Source organism: Prionailurus bengalensis, chromosome C1 (genome assembly GCF_016509475.1).
Source record: "Prionailurus bengalensis isolate Pbe53 chromosome C1, Fcat_Pben_1.1_paternal_pri, whole genome shotgun sequence".
Classification (NCBI taxonomy): Eukaryota; Metazoa; Chordata; class Mammalia; order Carnivora; family Felidae; genus Prionailurus; species Prionailurus bengalensis.
The window spans coordinates 23,067,592-23,091,175 of record NC_057345.1 but is presented as its reverse complement, the minus strand read 5'-3'; positions in this window follow the sequence as shown (position 1 = coordinate 23,091,175).

Genomic DNA, 23,584 nt, shown 5'->3' with positions numbered 1-23,584 from the left:
TACCTCCCCAAAGTTGTCGTCATAGTGAAGGCATGTAACAAGAAGGAGAGTGAGAGTCCCCAAGGTCTCTTGGGGTTTAAGCTCACACATGGCACAATGTCACTTCTGTGGCATCGAATTGGCCAGAGCAAGTTGTAAGGCGGGCTCAGATTAAGAAGTGGGGAACACAGATTTTACCCTCTTGATGGGAAGAGTTGCAAAGTCATGTTGCAAAGGGCAAGGGTGTGGAGGTCTGCAAGTGGGAGTCAGGGGGAGGCATGACAGTAAAGTGCTAACATAGGGCTAGGCACACAGACACTCCCAGTGGCCGAGTCAATGGCAATACTAAGGTCCGCGCTGTACTTTTTTATTGAGGGCATTCCAACATCGAGCCCCTGGGCCCTTCCTTATCCACTCCCAGAGGTCAGGGTCTTCAGAAACCATGTTTATATTCATGTATTAGAATCGAGTAGCTGGTAGAAAAGAGTCAGTACTCTTTCTGGCTCTAGAAAGGTCTCTGCTGGTCCAGAGTCCCTGCCTGGCTTCCCTTTCTGATGGACTGTGGCGTCGAGGTGGCATCTTGGGTGTCCTCTCTTCCCACGGCCCCCACACATGTGAGGGTGCACGGTGTCCAAACATGGGAACCAGAGGCTCTTCCCCGACATTCCCGGGGTTTGAGGAACAGAGATCCCTCTGGGGGTGACCTGTGAGGGGCCCCTCCATGTCCCCTACATGGGGCTGTTTTGCTCTCTGACTCTTCCTTAATCGTCCTCTCCAGACTCAGAAATGAAGTTTCATTTCAGCTGGAGGAAAGATAATTAAGGCTTGTAAAGCCTTCTTGTGGACAGTGCTCTAGGGCTCCAGGTAGAGCGGCCCCATTTTTATCATCTCTCGGTCTTAATCGAAGGCCCCTCAGTGAGTGATTGGCCAGTTAGCACTGTTAATGGATCTAACTTCCACAGGCTCTGGGTGTTTCCTTGCAATTGATCTGCCCGTGAAAAGTATGCTTTGGAGACATGAAATAACCGTCAGAGAGCCTTAAACCAATTACACTTCATCAAGAGGGGAAAACAATGTGCTTGAAACATGTGCTACAAGGAAACTGAGGGTTTCCTGGCCCGGGAGGCGAGGAGGGGACCGAGTGAGGCTCTTCCCAGGGGAGTGTGATGTCCCCGGTCATTTTCTTAGTCATAGGAGGCGGCTTTTTCTGATCCCGTCCCCACCCGGCTCTGCCCCCACAGGGGGAGGGGTGTCTGAGTCACTCGCTCCCTTCTGGTAGGGGGTTCCGGCTTTGCCTGGAGAACGGAGGTGGGGACGGGTCTTACTCTCTCCTCAATCCCTCCTCCATCTATCTGCTGGGGAATGAACCCTGGAGACACCGGGAAGAGGGGAAGCCCAGTCCTCTAGGGATGTGGCCGTGTGGAGACGTCTCACCGGAGACGGGAGAATTGAGATCAGCCCCCCAGCCCCGCCACCCCTTCCGGGACAAGGGCCCCAGGAGGGGGCTCTGTTCCCTTAGATGTGCGGTAAGCAGGTGCTTGCTGAGGGCCAGCCCGTGTCCTGCTCTGCGACTGGGCTGGAGATCCAGGCTGGACGGGCCCTGGTCCCCACCCTCCTTCTGCACGCAGTGAGGCCACGTCAGCCTCCAACCAGCACGCCGTCACCTCTGTCCCCTCACCCTGCTTTGTGTCCCCTTAGCACGTATCACCACCTGACCCAGATACAGCTGTGTCGGTTAATGTCTGTCACCCCTCCCAACGTCAGCTCCACGAGGATGGGGCTTTCTCTGTCCGGTACCTGGAACAGCTCCCGGCACGTAGTGGACGCTGTTTTGTGAACGTCATTGGATGTGCTCTGATGGAGGGAACAGGGGGCACGGAGAGTCGCAGGTGTCCTCCGTGGGCAGCCTTCCTTGGTGTGTGAGGGTGACCAGCCGGGGACATGGGCGGGGCACCCACGGCATCTGCCACACTAAGACATCCAGCGCCCGGAGTGCCCGGGGATCAGAGCCAACAAGCCCCACCCTCCATGACCAATGTCAGCGCAGCCCCCACCAGAGACAGAAGTGCCCTCGCACCGCTGCCAGGCCCTGTGGATCCTCTGGCCACGGCCAACCCCAGCCCCCTCTCCGCAGGGGGAGAGTGGAGCCGCTGGGGCTTCTGAGCTGCACTGGTCATTGACCCTCTGCTCTCTGCTCTGCGTGGGCCTCAGTATTTTGTATCCTTTGTGAGTCAGATGGCAGAGGCACTGGAGGCTTGGCCTGGCCATCCCCCAGCTGAGCCCTTCAGGGAGAGGCCGCTTCTTTCTGAAACCCCGCAGAGTGTTCGATGGAAGCTGGCTCTTCCCCATGGGGCAGCTTTGATGAGCCTCGGGCTTTGAACCTCATCACTGACAAACGCTGGAGCCGGCATGGCACCTGCTAATGGGGCTTAATAAGAGAATTCCACTGCTTATCCCAGGAGGCACCTGGGGGAGCACAGAGGCACCTGGGGCCCAGGGCCCACGCCAGCTGCAACCTTGGGGGCTCGTGTGGGCTCAGGCAGGTGCCAAGTCCTGGACGGGGGTGGCTCAAGGCCGTAGAGACAGTTGGTTAGGGAGACTGAGGGGGTGTCACTTCCTTGTCTGGACTCGGGTAGGGAAAGCAGCCTGGGTCCCACCGGGGTGGATGAAGGCAGCAAGGTCCTAAATGGGATCCAGGCTCAGCACTCAAGACCTGGACACTGGACCACACAGACCTGAGTTTGATTCCCAACTCTGCCACCTGGAAGCCTGAAATCACGTGAGTTTCTTTGTCTAAAAAATAAGAATAATCAACCTTTAAAAATTTTTTTTAAATGTTTATTTATTTTTGAGACAGAGAGAGACAGAGCATGAACGGGGGAGGGTCAGAGAGAGGGGGAGACACAGAATCTGAAGCAGGCTCTAGGCTCTGAGCCGTCAGCACAGAGCCCGACGCGGGGCTCGAACTCATGGCCGTGAGATCATAACCTGAGCTGAAGTCGGGCGCTCAACCACCCCAAGAATAATCAACCTTTTTATTTTTTTTATTTATTTATTTTTTAAATTTTTTTTCAACGTTTATTTATTTTTGGGACAGAGAGAGACAGAGCATGAACAGGGGAGGGGCAGAGAGAGAGGGAGACACAGAATCGGAAACAGGCTCCAGGCTCTGAGCCATCAGCCCAGAGCCTGACGCGGGGCTCGAACTCATGGACTGCGAGATCGTGACCTGGCCAAAGTCGGACGCTTAACTGACTGCGCCACCCAGGCGCCCCTAATCAACCTTTTTAAATGAAGAGTAATGAAGAGCCAGGGCTCTGGAGCCATATTGCCTGGGGTTCAAATCCTGGTTCTGCCACTTACTAGCCATGTGACCTTGAACCTGTTGATGTGTCCTTGTGGAGCCTTAATTTCTCATCTGTTAGTGAGTGGAGATAATAGTGCCTGCCCATAAGGTTGTTGTGAGCATTACATGAATACATGTTTAATGAGCTTAAAAGAGGGGCCTGGTCTTCGTAAGCATACGTAGGTGATTGTTATTATTATAATTTATAGCTGTTCAAATCCATCCCCTGCTGAGAGGCCTCACTGGGTTCCCCATCTTGCTTAATGTAAAACTCCATGTCCTGGATGGTCTCATGGTGCCCACTCCTCTGAGCTCACCTCTCCTTCGCTCCCTCCTCTCCAGTCACGTGGTATACTTCTGCCTCAGGGCCTTTGCACTCACTCTTCCGGCTGCCTGGAATGCTCTCACCTTGGCTCCTTCCCTTGCTTTCTTCAAGTCTCTATTAAATCTCCATCCCTGGCCACAGGCCCCTCCCCCATGGCCCTCTATCCCCTACCTGCTTGGTTTCTCTTCATAGTGTTAATCTGACATTAAGCTATATATTCTTTTCTTTATTGTGGTGTCTCACTGGGATAGGAGCTCCACAAGGCCAGGCGAATGAAGGGCTTTCATTGGCCAGACCACAGTCCCATGGTCCAGGCTGGGGCCAGGGTGGAGTCTATCCCAGCCACAGGCACAGAGAATGGAAGGGGTACATCCTGCTTCTCCCTTCCTTAAAAAACCAGAGGTCCATAATGGCGAAGGGGACAGATGGGGGCGAGGTGGGGAGAACCAAGCTGCTGACTGTAGAGGAGGTCAAGATCAAGGATCAGGAAATGGAGGAGGTCTGGAGCTCCCAGCTCCACAGTGTCTGAGTGGGGCTGGGGCAGTTCATGGGCTCTGCAGCAGGGGCACTCCTGACTCCATGCAGACCTCTCTGAGTCTTGGCTTCTGCGTGGAGATGACAGTCCTCGCCTTGCAGGGCTGCCGTGGGGATTGGATTCAATGTGTTCATCATGTCCGGCCCACGGGGGTTGACATCGCATGACAATGAGGCACTTAGCACTGCTGAGGGAGTTAGGAGGACTTGGTTTGGGCACCCGCCCTGCCCTGTGTTGGCATGCAGCTTTGGGATGGCATGCCCCCTCTGCCTGCTGTCCCCGTGGACTCTGTGACAGGAAAGGGCCTGGCTGGAGGCATGAGGAGACTCAGCATCCTGGAGCTGGGAGAGACTTGGAGGTGATTGGCGCCCAATCCCGGAGGGTGGCCGGGGAGGGAGGGCCGTGACTTCAGCGCTTTTGAGACTTGGATGCACCTGCTCTGGGGTGTGCAGGTGCAGCTGTGGCCTGGGAAGGCTGGTGGGGGGGGTTCGTAGTACCCTGAGCTACTGCTTTTCTAGCAAATCCCAGGCCATGCTGCTGCTGCGTCTGGGCCACGGAGTGCTCGCGAAGGATGCGGGGCGGTCAGAGGTCATCTTGCTCGTGCGCTCCTGTTCCAAGTGTTCACGGAGAGCCTACTGTGTGCGGGGCACTGGGACGCGGTGCTGAGCAGGACGGGCTCTGGCCTGCCCTGTGGAGCTCACGTGCCCGCTGGGAGCACAGACAGTGTGAGCCAATGGACATGGGCTTTATTTTGCAGTTGAGAGGGGGAAACTGAGGTCTGTAGAGGGAAAAGGGGGTATTTTTCCTCAGAGAGGTTAGCCACTGGCCTGAGTGACACACAGACAGTAAGTGTCTGAGCAGGATGCACACCTGGCGGCATGACCCCCGAGCCTGCACACGCACCCCACTGTCCCTCCGGGGGCACTGCCTGGAGGGAGCCTGGAGGGGGGCCCAGGATTTCTTTGTCTTTGCTGTCTGTTCCTAGAGGGTCAGGGAGAGGGGGCAGTGCTGGCTGGTCCAGCTCTGCAGCTGGCCATAGAGGTGGCTCCTCAGCCCTAAAAGCTGCAGAAATGGACACCTAAGAGTGGAGTGCAGTGGTCAGGGGCAGGGAGCTGGAGCCCGTTCACTCAGACCCGTGAAGACTAGACAGATGTATTACCTTTGCAGGGTCTCAGTTCTTTCAGCTGTGACATGGGGGTAATGGGCTCCCTTCCTTTGAAGGCGACCGTGAGCATTAAGGAAACGATGGCACACACAGTAAGCCCCCAAGCGATGATGTGGTTAGTGCTATAAATTATTGTTATTATAATGATCATGGACGAAAGATCCTGAGGTTCATTCCCACTCCTGGTGTCCGTCAGCCCTGAGCCTCTGTATCTGTAGAGCCTGGTCCCGTCTCTGCTCTGGGTATTACCTTAAATACATTTTCTTTCTTGGGAGCTGCCTAGGGGAGGGAGGACTGTCTGCTTATGTCTGGAGTTTTAACTATATTTTCCCAAAGAAACATTGTTATTCATGGCTATTAGTAGTAGAAATCATTGGGGCTTTTATTTGGACTAATCATAGCGAGGGCAGAGTTTTATGAAACAATAAAAAGTGAGTTTCAAAAACTTCTGGAATACATTTCTAAGTTGTTAGAGAGAAAAGCCAACATCCGCCATGTACTTATTGTGTAGTAGACATTTTGCCAAGGACATTGCCTGTGTCATTTTACTGAATTTTTGCAGCAACCCAATGATACTGATGGCGTTAATCCTGGTTTAGGAAAGAAGTGATTGATGCTCAGAGATGCTAAGACATTTGCCCACATGTCTTACCTATTAAATGTTGGAGTTAGAATTGAAACCCAGATCTTTCTGACACATCAGACCTACAAATAGTATCATCACCTTTTGATATCATTCCACTGACAATACAGCTTTACAAAGAAAAAGAAAAAAACAACAACTAGAGATTCGCTGGTATCCAAGACTGTTGTCATATACCACCTCCCTATGGCAGCTACTAGAATTGCAGGCAAAGCACTTTGTAAAAACACCTCCCTCTTCAGAGAGATTGCAGCCTCACATAACAAATTAGGGTCCACCAGAAAGTTCTGGGAAGGTTTCAGGAAGGAGGTGAGACTTGAATTCTGCTTTGAGTTCAAGCATTGAACAGACAATGGTTTGGAAAGGGTGAGCCTCCGGACCAGTGGATGTCACGTGTGAAGTCTGCAAAAGGTGGAGAGATTGGTCTGCTGGTCTCATAGGGCCAAACCATTGGATGGGGATGGGAGGAGTTTGGGTTTCTAGTCTAACTGAGCTAGGGAGAAAAGCTACACACTTAAGGGAGAGAAAGAAGAGAAACCAGCATTATTAAGCACCAGCCTTGTTAAGACACATTTCATAAGGAACTCCCTTTGACCCTCACTATCTGCCCATGAGGTTGTGTCTTTGTCAGGGTTGTTTTCTTGCATTACTTAGTCATTTATGAGCAGAACCAGTTTTTATGTGGGTCATCCCCTTCTGTGCTTTGAGTTCATGGAGGAGGCAGCCCCCATAGCTCAGAGGTGAGCCACACGGTCTAGGCTCAAACCAATCCATCCAGACCATTCCTCTGGCTACAGGAATTGGCTCAGGGATGGGAATGTGACCCAACCAGAGCCACTGGCTTACAATAAGCCTTTTACTGGCCTTTCTGAGAAATATGCTTTTGTTCTTCCCTCTGGACTTGAACGAGATTCCTCCTACTGAACCTGAACCAAGAAGTTCATGGTCTAGAGTGGTTGCTACCATGTCAGGGATAGCCTGACAATGAAGACAAAGTATAGAGGAGAAATAGAGAGAATTCGGGTCTTGATGTCATCAATGGGGACCCCAGCAAGTTGCTCCTGACGCAAGTCTAACCCCACAAGCTCCCATCACACCAGTCACTGGATTGATTCTCTTTTTGCTTGAGCCAGAAATGAGTTAACAAACCTATGCAAAGAAACTCAAGTAGAAATAGGGCTAGGATGCCTCGATCCCAAAGTTGAAGCCCAGCAGGTATCCTGGGACCTGTAAGTCACCTGGCAGGGACCCTCTCTGACTCCCCCTTCCTTCTCTGCCTTTCTCCCTCACTGGGTCTGCAGGGTGGCTCATCTCTATTTCCCTTTGCCCATATTTTATTTTATTTTATTTTATTTTATTTTATTTTATTTTACTTTTTTAATTTTTTAAAATGTTTATTTACTTGTGAGAGAGGGCAGGGGAGGGGCAGAGAGAGAGACACACACACACACAGAATCCAAAGCAGGCTCCAGGCTCCGAGCTGTCAGCACAGAGCCTGACGCGGGGCTCGAACTCACGGACCGCGAGATCATGACCTGAGCCAAAGTCGGACGCTCAACCGACTGAGCCACCCAGGCTCCCCTCCCTTTGCCCATCTTTTAAATTTCCTCGCAGACTGGCTTCTCTGCACACTGGTGACCCAAGTCAATAATGCCTCTACCCCAGGGCTGATGTGACTGGTTCTCTGCAGATGTTAACTCTGCCCTCGTGTTCCAAACTGCAATTCCCAAGAGACAGGATCTGATTTTTCCTGAAGTGTCCACTCCAGGCCTGTTAAACTGTGGGGGTTGGAGTAGACCCTTAGCAGGCTTGTGGGCTGATAAGAAGAGATGTGCAGGAAAAAAAATAGTTGGCATTTCTATACTGATGGGCGTGATAGTCCTGCTTTACAGACACTGAAATGGAGACTCAGAGAGGGGAGTGACGTGCCGAGATCTTGCAGCTGGCAAGTTGTAGACTCAGGATTTGTAGCTTCTTCTGCTGGACCCTGAGCTCTGTGGTCTTTCCACAATTGCCCGCCCCAGAGTTCTTCTGTAGATCGCCCCCCGTCTGCTCCTCCAGCTTGCTCACTCTGCGGGTGACCAGAGCAGGATGCAGGGAGCCAGGTAACCAGCGGGGCTGGTGATGGAGAAGACCCAAGTTCACCCCACACGGCCCCTCTGATACTTACACTTCCCTGCAGGAGCAGCCAGGCCGCAGCTTCCCTTCCAGAGACAGGCCTGGGCAGCCAGTGCTGAATTATTTAACACAAACAAGAATTTCATTAGGATTTCATGACAGTCATTGTTTCTACCCAAACAGCTAAATGATGGCCTTGCATTTTTGCCTCAGTCCAGCACCCACTGCTGAGAGCTTCATGCGAAGCCTTCCAACCTCCACAAATCAGTTTTGATCACCAAGCCCTCCCGTGGTGGCCCTGAAGTCCGGAGCGGGGTGGCCTCCCACGGACACAGTGCGTGGTGACCGTCAGTCACACAAGCCCTCTCATGAGTGGGGCTGGACTTTCACACGTGTCTGCCGCCCACGAGGTCCTGACCTTCCGTGCCAGGGATGATCTCTGACATTCACTCGGTGGGCCCGACGTGCTGACTCCAGGTTCCTGCGGCTGGTCAGTGTGACCCGGACTCACAGATTCCAACGCACGGAGCTGCTGGGGCCCGCTCTGGAGGGAACCAAGACTCTACAGGGATACGGTGGTGGATGGCAATTACATATCAATAAGACTGAAAAAAAAAACCCAAAACAAAACACAAAACCTCAGAAAGAAGAGGAATCTATAGGGAAGGAGGAAGGTTGAGGATCTGGGCAGGAAACAGGTCTAATGTTGGAGGAAGAACAACCATATTTAGAGTTGGGAGACGGAGCTCTGGGCCAGACTCTGCCTCTGGGTCACTCTGGTGACCTCTGGGTCACTGTGGGCCTGGGCCCTGGACTTCAACATCTGCAGGCTGAGAGGTTTTAGCCAGGTGACCTTCACGGCCCCGGTCAGCTTAGCCCTCAGCTTTCAACGGCCCTGAGTGATCGAGGTTCTCCTGGCTAGGGCTCACCAAGCGAGAATCAGCCTCCTGTCAAAAGAAGGCTGTGCTCCTGTGTTCAGAGAACCCCGGGGAAAATCCATCATGGGTCTGGCACCCTCTGAGTGGTGCTCTCTGTGCCCCATCAAGGCCACCTGTGCACATGGCTCCCCCCCTTCCACCTGTCAAGGACGTTCCTCCAGGAGCACTGACCTTCCCAAGTGCTACAACCCCATCGCACGGCTTCGTGTTTTTGTCACTTTGCTTGGCAGACTTTCCTACACTTGTCCACCTCTGCTCCTCCTCCCCTAGGGCACCTGTGCCTGCTGGGCTGTGCCCGAGGAGTCCACCCACACCTGGACCTACTTTAGAGGGGGGGACCCCTGCTTGAGCCCGATGACCCCCATGATGAGCCTTTTGAGGAGAGTTTGGGGAAAGGATGGGGATGTTCTGCCTCCATTTGCTGGCTGCAGGGTCACCAGAGCTCAGCCCAGATCCAGGGGGAGGAGCGTAGAACCCAGCCTTCAGCGGGAGGAGTGTCGGCAAATTTGCAGACATGTTTTAACACTGCCACAGACCACATATATCATTTTCATGTAAAGTTCCATAGGGTTCTGAGTGTCTTCCTGCTTCTTAACACTTCTGGCAAGGATAGAAACTTTCTGAGTGTCCTGGATGAGATCAGAGAGCTGTAAGTACGTGTGAACCCTGCGCCTCACTTCTGTCCTGCAGTCAGAACCCCTGCTTAGGGAACAGTAGTCCCCCCACTGATGTGAGGGACTGTGGGCTTTGGACCATCCCATAGCTAGCAACACCCTCTGCTGGCTGAGGGAGGGGACGGTAGGGGGGATAGCTGCATATTGTGGGCACTTCTTAGGGGACAGAGAGAGAGAAAGAAACCCTGTGGGCCAGATTCCATCTCTTGGTTTCCCACATTTTCTGTCTCGTAATAAAAAAGTCATCAAATTTTATCTGATCCTGAGAGGATGAAATGTTTCTGATCTGAGTAATTCCTTTCTTTTTAAATGTTTATTTATTTTTGAAGGAGAGAGAGACAGAGCATGAGCAGGGGAGGGGCAGAGAGAGAGGGAGACACAGAATCTGAAGCAGGCTCCAGGCTCTGAGCTGTCAGCACAGAGCCCGACGCGGGGCTGGAACCCATAAGCCGTAAGATCATGACCTGAGCTGAAGTTGGACACTTAACTGACTGAACCACCCAGGTGTCCCCAGGCAATTCCTTTTTTTAAAATTTGTTAAAAAAATTATTTATTATTTTTGAGAGAGAGATTGAGCACATGGGAGGGGCAGAGAAAGAAGGAGAGAGAGAATCCCATGCAGGCTTCAAGCTGTCCGTGCAGAGCCTGACGTGGGGCTTGATCTCATGACTGTGAGGTCATGACCTAAGCTGGAACCAAGAGTTGGACGCTTAACCGACTGAGCCACCCAGGAGACCATGAGCAATTCCTAAATAAAATCCCAAATTTAATAGTGCGGGTCCTGAAGGGGCAAGACTGGAAAGATGACAACTAGATAAAGTATAAAGTATCCACTAGATACTTTATTTAATATTTAATTATTCATAACATTTATATGTTAATATTATATAGTCAACATTAACACACATATGAATACATACATACATTCACAGTGTCATGAGAGAGAGGTATTTATGGTACAAAAGGGTCCCACACTTCTGCACTTTACAAAAGGATTTGCCAAAGGCTTTCTTGAAGTGCTGTGCTCTCAAGGGAGCGACAGAAAAGGACTTTGATTTTCAAACATTTTCTTTTCATGCTCCAGTGCAACTTTAAAAGCATGTTCAATTTCTGTTTAACGTTCTTTTCGATCCAACCAGTGTTTTTCCAAGCTCCTATTAAGTCCTAGATGCTGTGCTTTGCACAGTGCAGGGACAGAGATGAATAAGATCCATATTGAAAGGGGGATGGATCCTAAATGCTCTCACAGAGGTGGCTATTTTTTTTTTTAAGTTTTCAGCGTTTTTATTTTTGAGAGAGAGAGACAGAACATGAGTGGGGGAGGGGCAGAGAGAGAGGGAGACACAGAACCGGAAGCAGGCTCCAGGCTCCGAGCCATCAGCACAGACCCTGGGGCTCAAACTCATGGACTGCTAGATCATGACCTGAGTCAAAGTCCGACACTTAACTGACTGAGCCACCCAGGAGCCCCCAGAGGTGGCTCTTAAAGAACACTGTGCCCGCGAAGCTGGCATCAGGGTGACCCTGCGAAATCTTGAACATTGTCCACAAACATCACCAGGAGTTGAGTCTGGAGAGGTGCCTCTGGTGTCCCTGGCTGGTGGGGAGGGCAGACGGCTTGTGACAGAGGGAGGAGAGAAACAACAGCTCCTCTGCTCTCTCCCCCACTACTGGGCATGCTTCACAGAAGTGGCAGTTTTTGATAAACAGCAGAATGTTGACACGATGGCTTTTGAAGCTACCACAAAAAGCCATTAGCAAAAGCAGGTGGCAGCAAGTCCCAGGTTCATCCTGAGAAGGCAGGTGAAGAGTGATGGCACCTTTAGGATTTTGTCCCCCAGTGAGCAGACACTTCCCCCTTAATGAGTCCCATGTCCAGGGTCATCCGCCCCATTTTCGAACCTGCTTATGCCTCTGATGTGTGTGTGTGTGTGTGTGTGTGTGTGTGTGTGTGTGTTTGAATCCCTGGGAAGGATTCTCCCTTTAATCTATTTTTTTTCCCTTTTGGAGACTGGTTTCTTTCACTTGGTGACAGGCATTTAAAGCTCCTCCCTGTCTTTGCATGGCCTGATAGCCCATTTCTTTTCAGTGCTGAATACTATTCTATTGTCTACTGTACCACCATTTACTTATCCATTTATCTACTGAAGGACATCTTGGTGGCTTCTAAGTTTTGGAAATTATGAACAAAGCTGCTATAAACCTCCACGTGCAAGTTTGGGATCTTTTATTTCCTTTTCTTGCCTAATTGCCTCGGCTACGACTTTCAGTACTCTATCGAATGTAAATGCAAGAGTGGGCATCCTTGCCTTTTTCTTGCTCTTAGAGAAAAAGCTTTCAGTCTTTCACCATTGAGTATGATGTTTGCCATGGGCTTCTCAAATGTTAAGTTACTTTTTTTGTTATGTTAAGTTACTTTGTTTCCTCTTCCTACTTTGTTAAGTGTTTTTTGTTTTTTGTTTTTTTTTTTTTATCATGAAAGGGTTCGGGGTAGGACTGACTTGTTGCTCTGGTTAGCCTCAGCTATCTTAGGCTTTGAAGTCTCATAGCAACACCTTGTGTGGGGTTGGTTTGCCAGCACAAAATCTGCTCAGTCCTTAGCCTTAGGTTTTTTCTTTGCACTGTTCTTCAGAGGTGGTCTTTTTGCATTGTCTTGATGGTCTTTCAGTCCATCCTTTTGCCTCTAGGTAGGAAAGCAGTGTTTTATTTTAAAGATGAGAGCTCCCTTCATCCCATGCCCTTATCCCCATTTAAACAGTTGAGGAAACGGAGGCATGTTCTGCCTAACGCAGCCCTTTTCCCTATGAGCGCAACGCTGGGCTCTCATTTGCCTAGTGTAACATTAGCGGTTCAGTGACTCATGAGGGAAACTGAAGCCCTGGGGACGTCTCAGGCAGTTGGGAACAATTGGTTCACTTGATTAGAGTGGTTTTTTTTTACTCTGGGTTCTTGTTGGTAAATCAGTATTCAATTGTGGCACCCGGTATGGCACCTGCCTCCCTGATCAAGGATGAGAGAGAAAAATGGTCTTGATAAAATCTAAACGGGGGTGTTCTGAGAACCCTGGATGGAGACATATGCAGGCGACTCGTGAGAAGTCCATTAATTTGAGGCTGATGAATTACAAGGGCAGGTACCTCTGCCACAGGCTTCCTGATTCAGGGCAGAGAAATTTACTTTTCTGGCGCTGGTGATCTGGAGCAATCTCGTCCATTTTTCTCTTTTATTACCATTACATTTCAGGAAAGTGTCTGCTGAAGCTCCCCCCCCCCCCCCCCCCCCCCACCCCACGCCACACACACACCCTCCTTTTCTAAATGTTGGGTTTATTGGATGACTCCACTAGGCTGGTGCCCAGCCTGCCCTGCAGTAAGGAGGACTCGGTCCATGAGCCGCCCACCCCAGGGTTCTCCTGTGGGTGTGACGGGTGGTGGCTGGCCAGCCAGCCGTTCATAATTGTCAGTGGCACCGTAAATTCCCCTCCCTTTCCCTGCTCTGGGGATGGCTGAATCCAAATCTGAGGCAGCTGTGAATGGGCAGAGTTGGGAATCTTTGGGCTGGGTGAGAGGGGGCATCTCCAAAGGGGACCCCAAATTCCTCTGCGGTGAGTATTTCCCATCTGCCCAGCGAGACTCCAGACTGGAGAAGGGCACGCTGGGACTCGGAGTCCTTCTAAACACTAATGAGGACTAACACGGTTGAGGCTCCCCTGGTCCCAGGCTGGGTGTCACGTGCTTCACCCAAGTTACCTCCCCCACTCCTCATGACAGCCCCATTTCACAGATGAAGTACCAGGGCAGGCGAGGTGGAGCGCCTTGCCCAAGGGCACAGGGACAGGAAGTGGCCTCCCAGGAACGCCAGCTCGGGCGGGGGACCCCGCGCACCTTTGCAGGAGAGTGGGAGCACCGATGCGCGAAGGGAAGTTCCTGAGCAAAGGTCCACGCAGCCCATTGTCTGTGCCCGCAGTGGGGGAGGCACGGCAAAGCAGCACCTGTTTCTTTCCCCTCCCTCCTTCTCTCTCTCTCTCTCTCTCTCTGTCTCTCTCATTCATTCATTCACTCATTCGCAATCCTATACGGAGTCCCTGTTGTTAATTCTAGCTCTGAGTGGGCGAGGCGCTGCTGAGACTGCGGTGGAGAAAACAGTAATTTTGTCTTCATGGAGCTCAGAGTCAAGCAGGAAAGAAAGAACACTGGGGGAAGTCAGGATGGTAAAAAGTAGAGTTTCCCGTGTAGGAGCCCTGAGGACAGAGGCAGGAAGACTGGGTTGTATCAGCGAGGCCGCCCCGCGGGCCTGCGTGGCTCCTCCCCCCGGGAGGTGGAGTCTCGTTCCTCCCCACTTACTTGGGCCAATAGACGGCAGGGGAAGCAGTGACGTCAGTGCCCACGTGGTTACCCGGTCAGAAACCTACTGAGAACAATCCCGGGGGTGGTCTTACTGGAGGATGAGGAACCCTGGTGCCTCGTTGTCCCCACAGGCAGCCAGCCAACCCCAGACCAGCCCGCAGAGGGAGACAACCGCCTGGCTGAGCCCAGCCCGAGTCGCTAATTCTCAGAAATGTGAACTAAATCAGAGATTGTTCTTTAAACCACTAAGTTTGGGGTAGTTTGTGTTGCAGGAAGAGGGAGCTGACACACGGGACCTTGACATAGGTTTTCCTGAGAGTTCAGCTACTTCGTGAAGCTGCCGAGGGCCTTGATCAGTATATATCATTACGATAAGGTTAAGAAAGCCCAACGCATCAGTGGTTAAGATGGAAATGTGTTCTTTCTTAGTAAACTCCTGGTATTAGCCATCAGGGGCTCATGTGATGGCTCCGGTGTGTTGGGGACCAAGCTCCTTCCATTTTGTTGCTTTGCCCTTCTAAGGGGTTAATCCCATCTGTTGATCCGGTCTGCCTCACCTCCCTGTCCACGTTTCAGTCAGAGGGAGGGGGATGTGACGGGGACACTTCCCTTTAAAGGATACGACCTGGGAAGTATCCGTACACATGCATGTGCGCCCCTGCTCCTGCTCATATGCCATTGGCAGAACTTAGTCACATGACCTTACCTTGTTGCAGGAAAAGCTGGGAAATGTAGTCCTTTATTATTTGAAGTGGCGTTACCAGCTAACGTTTGAGGTTCTGTTATCAAAGAACCTACACTGAGGGGTATTAGGTGGGCTCTGCCATTGTGTTCTGGGAATCGAGGTGGGGGTTGGTAGTGGGAGGGGGAAGAAGATGCATCCATTTTGTCTCATTTTCCTTGCCTCCTTCCCCAGGGACTCCTTTCTGCTTCTGTGAACTTTCTCAGCCTTGACACTGATGTGATTCTCGTTTTGCCTTAATTTGGCCCTCTGGTTATAAACATTAGCTCTGGGATGCTCTAAGCTAGTGAAACCAGCCTGCAAGTTTAGAGAGCTTCGATCCTGAGGGTGCCATATCCACACTGATGGCGTTTTCTCCATCTCCGATAATGAGTCCTGAAGCTCCTTGAACTAGGGGCATCAGGAAATTCAGGGACCAGTGGAATCATCGAAAGCATTTAGACATGGACCACATCGACATTGTCCACTAATAAAAGCTGATGTTTACTGGGTGCTCGCTGCCCCCCAGGTGCTATAGAGAGGGATTCATGGGTCGTCTCATTGAGCCTCTTGACAACTCGGGAGGTGGAGGCTGTCATTTTCCCATTGTGCACACGAGGAAAGTGGGGTTCATAGAAGCAAAGGCCTTTCGCGGTCGTGTAGCATTTGAGCAAATGACCCATAACGAGCAGCTGGCGCTGCCCTCCTCTCCCCTCCCCTCCCTGGAGCGACAGATCCCTTTACAGCCTCCGTCCTATTGCTCCTGGGGTCCCAGCCTGATCCCGGGTCAACCAGCCCGTCTGTAACAGTCTGTCTGTAAGCAGTCCGTCTGCCCAGGAATTGGTGAGGACAAGAGGCTATGGGACCAACACACTCGCTCCCTGAGGGCGTGGCTTATTCAGGGAACCAAAGCGTAGATCACACAGATTTGAGCAAATAGAGGTGGTGTCCGAAGGCAGTGTTTCCGTCACATGAGGCCATCCGATGAATCTACTTCGTCCTCCTTGGAGATTTCTGCCCAGGGACCCAGACTTGCTGCCCCGTCAGAACGCTGCCACCCGCTACAAGCCATGCAGTGTGGGGATGAGCTGTCAGAGCCAACGCTTGTCACAGACTCACTGTTTTTGACAAAATGGTGACCTCCACAGGGACCCTGGGTCTCAGCCACTCCGATTGTTACACTGCTATATGTCATAGCTCCTAAGCTTTCACTGGCTCTTGTAGATTATATTTGAGCCCGGCTGCTTCCTGACGGCCAAGGGAGGCCCCTTAAGCTCAGTCCTGAGCTCCCTCCTTGTAACCAATGGAGGACAGAGTGATCCTGAGCGCACCGTGGGGTCCTGTGGACACGGTCAGGACTCAGGGCTTCAGCGAGGTCTGGAATAAATACCAGGACATCTAGACAGCGTGCCTTCTTCAGCCCAACCTTGTCGAACTTTGTCCTAGCCCAGATGTGGAGCAAGTTCTGGGAGACTTGCCTGAGTGCAAGGCCCACACTCCCCTGCCCAAATGCCTTTGAAGGCTTTCTGTGGCTGGTCCTATAAAGAAGAAATTTCTCAATGTGGCCCCGAAGGACCTGCCTGGCCTGAGCCCAGCCTCTTTCCTGCTTTGTCTCACTTTCATTCCTTCCTTGTTTGATCTGCTCCAGCCGTACCTACCTTCTTTTATTATCACCTATTGCCTTGCTGATCTCCCACCACAGGGCCTTTGCACCTGCTATACCTTTTACCAGAATGCTGCTTTTGCCCATCGTCACCTGGTTAAATTATTCAGTGTCCTGCTAAATTACACATTCCCTGGCTTTCCCACATAGCACCATGCACCTCCCTTTTCTAATATCTGTCACAGCTGGAATTTTGCATTTTATGTGTCTGCCATTGTTGTTATTATTATTATGTCTCCATTTTACAGGCCAAGTAATTGAGGCCCAGGCTGGTTAAGTAATTTGCCAAGTGTCACCCAGTTAGTGAGCTGGGATTTGGACACAGGTTGTCTGGCTCCGGAGTCCATGCTTTGAGAAATGCTGACGCAGCAGCTGTGGGAGGGGGGCCCAGGAACCTGAATCTTTAAAGAGCTCCCCAGGGGAGGCTGGCGCAGGGAATCGTGGGGCTGGAGCTTGGGAACCAGCACAACAGGGACCCAGAGGTGCATGGAGTGGAGCCGTTGTCCTAACGGAACACACAGGCTGGAGGGGAGATGCCCCCTTATCAGGACCTTCAGTGGGAGGCTGAACCGGGCACCAGCTTCGGAGCCGGGAGGTCTGAGTTTGAGCCCTGCCTCCTCACTCTCCTGCTGTGTGACATCCGCGGCCCTCCCCAGCCTCAGTTGCCTCATCCGCAGAATGGGGATGGTGTGGGTTTGCTGTGAGAGATCGATGAGTGACCCCGCGTGGAGAAATGGTGATCCCTGCTGAACCGTGAGTCTCCTGCCCTCCCCCCTCCCCCACTTCACCACTGAACAACCCCACAGACTCGCCCTTTGTCCTGCGTAGGGGTCACCAGCTCCTGAGAGGCGGGAAGGGGCCGCCCTCCTCCCTGGGCTCTGAGTCACCGCCTGGAGGAAGGCTTCCTGGAGGGGGCGATGTCGGAGGAGAGCCCTGGGTGCTGCGGCCTCCCGCAGGGGCGCAGGGCACCTGTAGCTAACAGCAGGTAATTGCCACGTCACTACGTCCTGGTGCCCCTTCTTCCTCTGCCCTGGCACACAGCTGCCCCATGGCCCTTGACCTTCTGCCCAGAGAAGGAGGTTGGGCATGGGTGTGGCTGCTGGAGGCAGGTGAGGAAGGAGGCTCAGCGTCCTTGAATGACGTCCCCTGGGTCACTCGGCAAGTCAAGTCGGTGTCAGTGGGGCTTCTGGCTCCTTCCAGGCACCCTGTGATCACTGTGAGACCCTCTTCCCTGGGTGGTGTCCCCAAACAGCTGGGACTCACAGTGAGCGGCCACATCACTGCTGGCATCTTTCCTCTCGGGCACCTGGTGCTCCCTCCTCTCCACCGTCCCGGTGAGCATCGGGGCTGCTTTCGTTAGGGACGTCCTCCTGGGAGAGATGCAAACCATGTCTTTACAGAACGCACAGGGTCTGTTCTCTCCCGCGTCACCTGTCCTAACGCGTTCCCCTCTCGGTGGCGTCTTTCTGCTTCTTTCTGAATCACATTTCAAAACCTGTAGCATGGCAGGCCAGCTGAAAAGGCCATGTTTTGATTCAAAACCCACAGTCTTAAGGGCATAGTGCGGATCTCTCCTCCTCCGTGGTACAGCCTTTCCACCCTGCGGATGAAAGGCCATTGGCCGGTGCCTGCAGGGTCATTTGTCCTTGGGGAGGCAATAAGTCCTCTTCCAAAAGTACTCCAGGAGGGAGACGGGTCTCTCCCAGTGCTACACCGCACTGTGCCCTGTGGGGCTGGCTCCCTCCTCCCCAGGGGCTCCCGCCTCAGCTCCGCTCTGGAGAAAATCGTACACTTCCCAAACCTTAGAGTTTGAGCTCCACACCCTGTATGCAAAAAAGAACTGGGACACTCAGTACTTCTCGCTCCCCGGTCTGTGGTCCAGAGGGGTTTTTGAGGCCGCACTATCTCAACCCCTCTCTCTTTCTCCCCCTCGTGTCTCTCCGCGGAAGGGACTCCCTCTTATCTGCAGCTCTGCTGTTTTTCTCTCTCCGAACTCCTGCTATTCATGCACCTTGCACCTGCCAAGCTGTCTCCCTCAAACTGTAGAGATGCTTCTTCTATGCCACAGATCGCTTTCCTGGGTGTTCCAAATATTCTGACCTCAATACAGTTGTGTTTGAGAGATGTGGGAAGCCTCGGGTCTGCATACTTCTCCGCCGTCTTAACTCCTCTCTGGAAAGGCCATATTTTGAGCCCACGCCCTTCCTCAGCCCCCTCTTGTCCCCTCCCCGCAGTGGGCGGGTCCCTGTCCCCGGGGGAAAGCGGCTCCCACTAGTGGAAGGTCACTGAGGGCCAGGCCCCGCTCTGACCACTGTCCAGCAGGTGTCCCGACAGAGCCTCAGGGCAGCCCCGTGAGCTGGGCCTCAGGACCCCACTTACAGACACACAGCCTGAGACTCGGGGTGATGGGACCTGCCTGGTCCACACAGCCGCTAAAGAACAGGGCCGGAATACGAACCCACGACTGCCCGGCCTCCTCACCGCCCTCCCCGCTCCCCTAGGACCTCGCGGCGATGTGCCAAGGCGACTGTGGTGGCGAATGTGGTGGTGGTGTCGCTAAGCATGTGGGGTTGACAATGCTGACAAGGGGGTACTGAGTGCGAGGGGGTTGGCGCAGGTTGCTGGGGGGCCTGATTCCCTGCGGAACCTCTTCAACAGAGCAGAGGGATTCCTGTCGCTCGACAGAGGCAAGGGCTGGGTCTGGGGAAGGGGGTGGAAGCCGAACTGTAGCGGCCCCTGTGCCCGACGGAGGAGCTTGTGAATGATCCCCAGTGCTCTGGTGGTTGGTAAAATGTCCCAACCCTGCGGTCAGATTTGTATTAAGATGAGCCCTCTGGCCTTGGAGAGGGGGAGGCCAGAACCAGGAGACCAGGAGGGGGCAGGCTCAGCTCATGCAGGGCAGGCGGGGAGGGCGGCATTTAGGGGGGGTCCAGGCTTCCCAGTCAACAGGACTTCGTGATCGATTTCAAGGCAGAAGGTAGGAGTGCAGGTGAACCCCAGGTTTGGGGTCCGGGGGTCTAGGTGGGCAGTGCCTGTCAGGGCCATCGCCGAGATGGGACCTGGAGGAGGAAGTTCAGAAGGGAAGGACGGGAGCCCCAGTGGGCGTGCAACGTTCTTTGTGGGTGCAGCTTGGCCATGAGCCCCGAGAGGCCGGCCTTGGTCTGTCTGGTGTACGTGCTCCTCAAGCATGGGGCTCGCTGGGTGTTCGCTGGAGGAAAGGAGGAAGGAAGGAAAGAAGGAAAGGCAGGCGGGCAGCCTCATGCAATAGCGTCCTGTCCTCAAAAAGGCAACTCCCGGAGCTCAGTGGCTGGGCCAGGGCAGAGGGGGGCGGGGCAGGGCAGGCTCCTGGCGCAGGTCAGCGGTGGGGCTGAGCGCCTAGGGAAGCTGAGAATCCAGCCCTGGGCAGTAAAGGCAGAGGGGGCAGAGGGGAGCCAAGGGAGGCTTTGGATCTGAGGAGATGGGATCAGACACCCCAGCCTGGCAGTGAGGCTGAGTCCCTCTAGGAGGAGAGGGGTGTCCTGGCCACCGGCCCGGGGATGTGAGACTTCAGGTTGTTGTTGTTGTTGCTTAGACCCGGGTCGTGCCGACAAGCTCTCAGTATGGACTATCGCATGAAAACACTTTTCTTTATGTCTGATCGGCAATTTTTCCCTTTGGAATCAGGCTCTGCTCCCATCCCTGCCTGTCCGTCGTCAGACTGCCCACTCAGATGAGCCAGCGTGTTTCCCTTTAAGCTCAGCTGCAGTGAGAGGGGTTCGGCCAAAGAGCCCAGGCCCGCACAGGCCAAGTCTGCCTCGGCAGGGGAGCGGGTCCCTTCCTGCTCCCAGACCTGAACTTTCCGCCGCACCCCCCTGACTGTTCCCTCAAACACCTGCTGTTCCTAACTTTGTGCCTTTTCTTCCTTGAAGTGGCCGCTTTCTGGAACGGCCCCTTCTAAATTCTTGTTCTTAGGGGCGCCTGGGTGGCTCAGTCGGTTAAGCGTCCGACTTCGGCTCAGGTCAAAGGCTCACGGTTCGTGAGTTTGAGCCCCGCGTCTGGCTCCATGCTGACAGCTCGGAGCCTGGAGCCTGCTTCGGATTCTGTGTCTCCCTCTCTCCCCTCCCCGCCCCCTGCTCCTGCCCCCTGCTTGCACTCTCTCTCTCTCTCTCTCTCAAAAATACAAATAAGAACATTAAAAACAATTCTTGCTCTGCCCACATGCTGCACATCCTTCGGGGCCCCAGCAAGCTCACAGACCTTGACCCCTAGGTCAGAGTTTCTCAGATTCAGCCCTATGAACATTTGGGCTAGATTATTTTTCGGGGGGGGGGGGTGCGGGCTTTCCTACGCATTATAGGAGGCTTTGCAGCATGCCCAGCCCCTCTCCACTATGTGCCATTAGTGCCCCCGAGTCACAACAATTGAAAATATCCCCAGAATTTGCCCAATGTCCCCTGGGGGTGACCAGAATCCCCCCCCTTGGCTGAGAACTACTGGTGTAGAGGAAGAATAGACTTGGGTAGAGATACAAATCTTTGTTCCTCTCCCGCCCCTTCCTTGCTGTGTGGCCCCGGACTTAGTTCTGGACTTCTCAGAGCCTTGATTTACCCACCAGGCTGGAGCTGATGGTACCATCAACCTCACAGGGTCCTGAAACGGACTAAACCGATCGTTCATGAGAAGGCCTGGTACACACCAGGTGCTCAATGAATACTGGAGGCTGTGGTTCGCTCACAAAAGCCACTGATGCCGCCGCACGTCGCCTCGAGAAAGGCAGGCACGACCCCAGCAGAATCTCACCCTGGGAAAGAGAAGTGGAAAATATTTAACTCCAAAGTGTAAATGGCAGAGGCTTGGTAAGATTTCTGGAAATAAACACTCTTCACAGTAGAGAAGAAAGGAAGGTGGGGGAAAAAGGAGGAGGTGGGGGGGGGAGGCCCAGTGTTTAAAAGTTGGGGGATCCCCCCATAAAAATACGATTTTCCTCTCGCCTAAAGAATCGGGCGATCTCATCACACGGGGTGTGGCGGGACAGTCGCTCGCAGCTTGGTGGCTCCCGCCTCCGGACGGGCCTCACTCGGGCTCTCTGCTCAGACCCCAGGGCACCCCCGACAGCCCTTCAGGCTCTAAGACTGAGCGCAACGTCGTGTCTACTCTGCTGCGTTCCTGTCATCTGAAAGTGTCACCCCCTGAGCTGGGGAGGATTCTGGGTGGTGATGCTGGGCTGGAGAATCAGCCCTGGGATTCTATGACTGTCTCAGCTCACATGTCACTTCTTCCGAGAGGCCTTCTTTGACCCCCTGACACCCTCACCTCTTTCACGTTTCCCCCGGTTCCTCTTCTATGACACGGCAATGTGGGTGGGCTGATGGCGCCTGGGCGAGGCTTCGTGGGGGCAGAGTGTCCCCACGTTCAGGCCAGGGAAGGATTCATCCCTAGCCAGAGGCCGGCCATGCCGCATAGAACTCAGGATGCCGCTTCCCGCCTCTCTGCAAGCTGGTAGAAAAACCCCCAACACTGATGTGCATGGAGCCCACAGCGCACTCTGTTTTGGGCAAGAAAAACAGGATCCACGTTCCCCCAGTCACGTCTGCTTGTCCTTTATTTTTTAAGTTAGTTTATTAAAGACACTTTATTTTTTTACGTTTATTTATTTTGAGAGACACAGAGAGCGTGCAAGCTGGGGAGGGACAGAAAGAGGGGGAGAGAGAGAATCTGAAGCAGGCTCAGTTCATGCAGAGCCCAATGTGGGGCTCGAACTCACGAATCGTGAGATCATGACCTGAGCCGAGATCAAGAGTCGGATGCTTAATTGACTGAGCCACCCAGGAGCCCCTTGCTTGTCCGGTAAACACAACCTAGGATGGGCCCGGCACACAGGAGGTCCTTCCTCACCGCTTAATCATCATGGCAGAGGGGTCAGGAGGCCTGGTTCTGGCTCTGTTCTGATGGTCTGTCTGTCTGTCTCTCCCCTTGCCTCATCTTTGGCCATGAGAGTAGGTCCAGGCACATGCTAAGTCTTTTCCACATGTTCCCTCATTTCATCCTCCCCTGACTTCTATCGGCGGGCTCTTGGATTGGCCCCAGGAGGAACTGAGGCTCCAAGAAGCTCAGAGACCCCACCGGATGACGAGGCCAGGAGGCGGCGGGACTGGGATTAGAACGAGGTCTGCCCGACTCCCAAGGCCTTGTGATCACAACACAGTAGGGTCCCCCGTGTGACTGGGGCAAGACCCAGATACGAGACAGCAAGAAGAAAAAGTGGGGGAGAAGGAAGGAGGTGTGAGAGGGAGAGAAAAAGAGACATCTTGTCCCCAAACTGCAGGGGCACCTTGAGAGACCCCTTCTCCTTTTTGAGCCTCAGTTTCCCCTCTGAAAAACGGGGGGAAGGAAGGTGGACCGGATGGCTGTAAGGGCTGCTGCCTTTAGACCCAGGTCCGGTCTGCCTCTTGGAGGGGCAGCGTCCAGGCTCCCCTGATGGGAGTGGAGTTAGGAACCTTCTAGAAGAGGCCACCTGGGGGGTCTGCCCCTGAAATAGGTGAAATGGGGCCCGGGGCACATGGGGCAGCTTCTAAGGAGGACGGGCACAGAGGAGCCTCTGGTGACACACCCTAGCCACAGAGGAGGGGACAGCGGGCGTTCCCGTCTCACAGGCCTGCAACTCACCTGGACATCGTCATCTGTCACCCAGTCGAGCACCTGAGAAGCAGCAGCAGCAGAGAGGATTCCCACGGCTTCCTCCCTCCAGGCGCTGTGACAAAGGAGTGAGGTGTCTGCGCATTCTTGGGGGGCAGACGACGACCTGCCCTCTCCAGGGACGAGGGGCCGGCTGAGCGGAGCGTGGGCAGGGCGACGCCTTCGAGGCTCCAGGGAATCTTAACGGACCTCTCTGAGTCCCCTTTGTAGTCCTGGCCGGTGTCCGGGGCCCACGGGGCAGCACCCGGCAGCCCTTCCTGAGCATCCCTGCTTCCCGCCGTCCCTCCAACCTGGCCCTACGTGACCTCGCCCCTCACCACCCCTGCTCCCTTCTCCAGATTCCCCAGTGACAGTGGGAATTCTGGTTCCCTGTGTGGCCCGGGAGCAGAAAGCCCTCCTCGCTCCCAGCTGGTCCCCACTCCCCCCAGCGGAGACCGACACTCCCCCGGGTCCCTG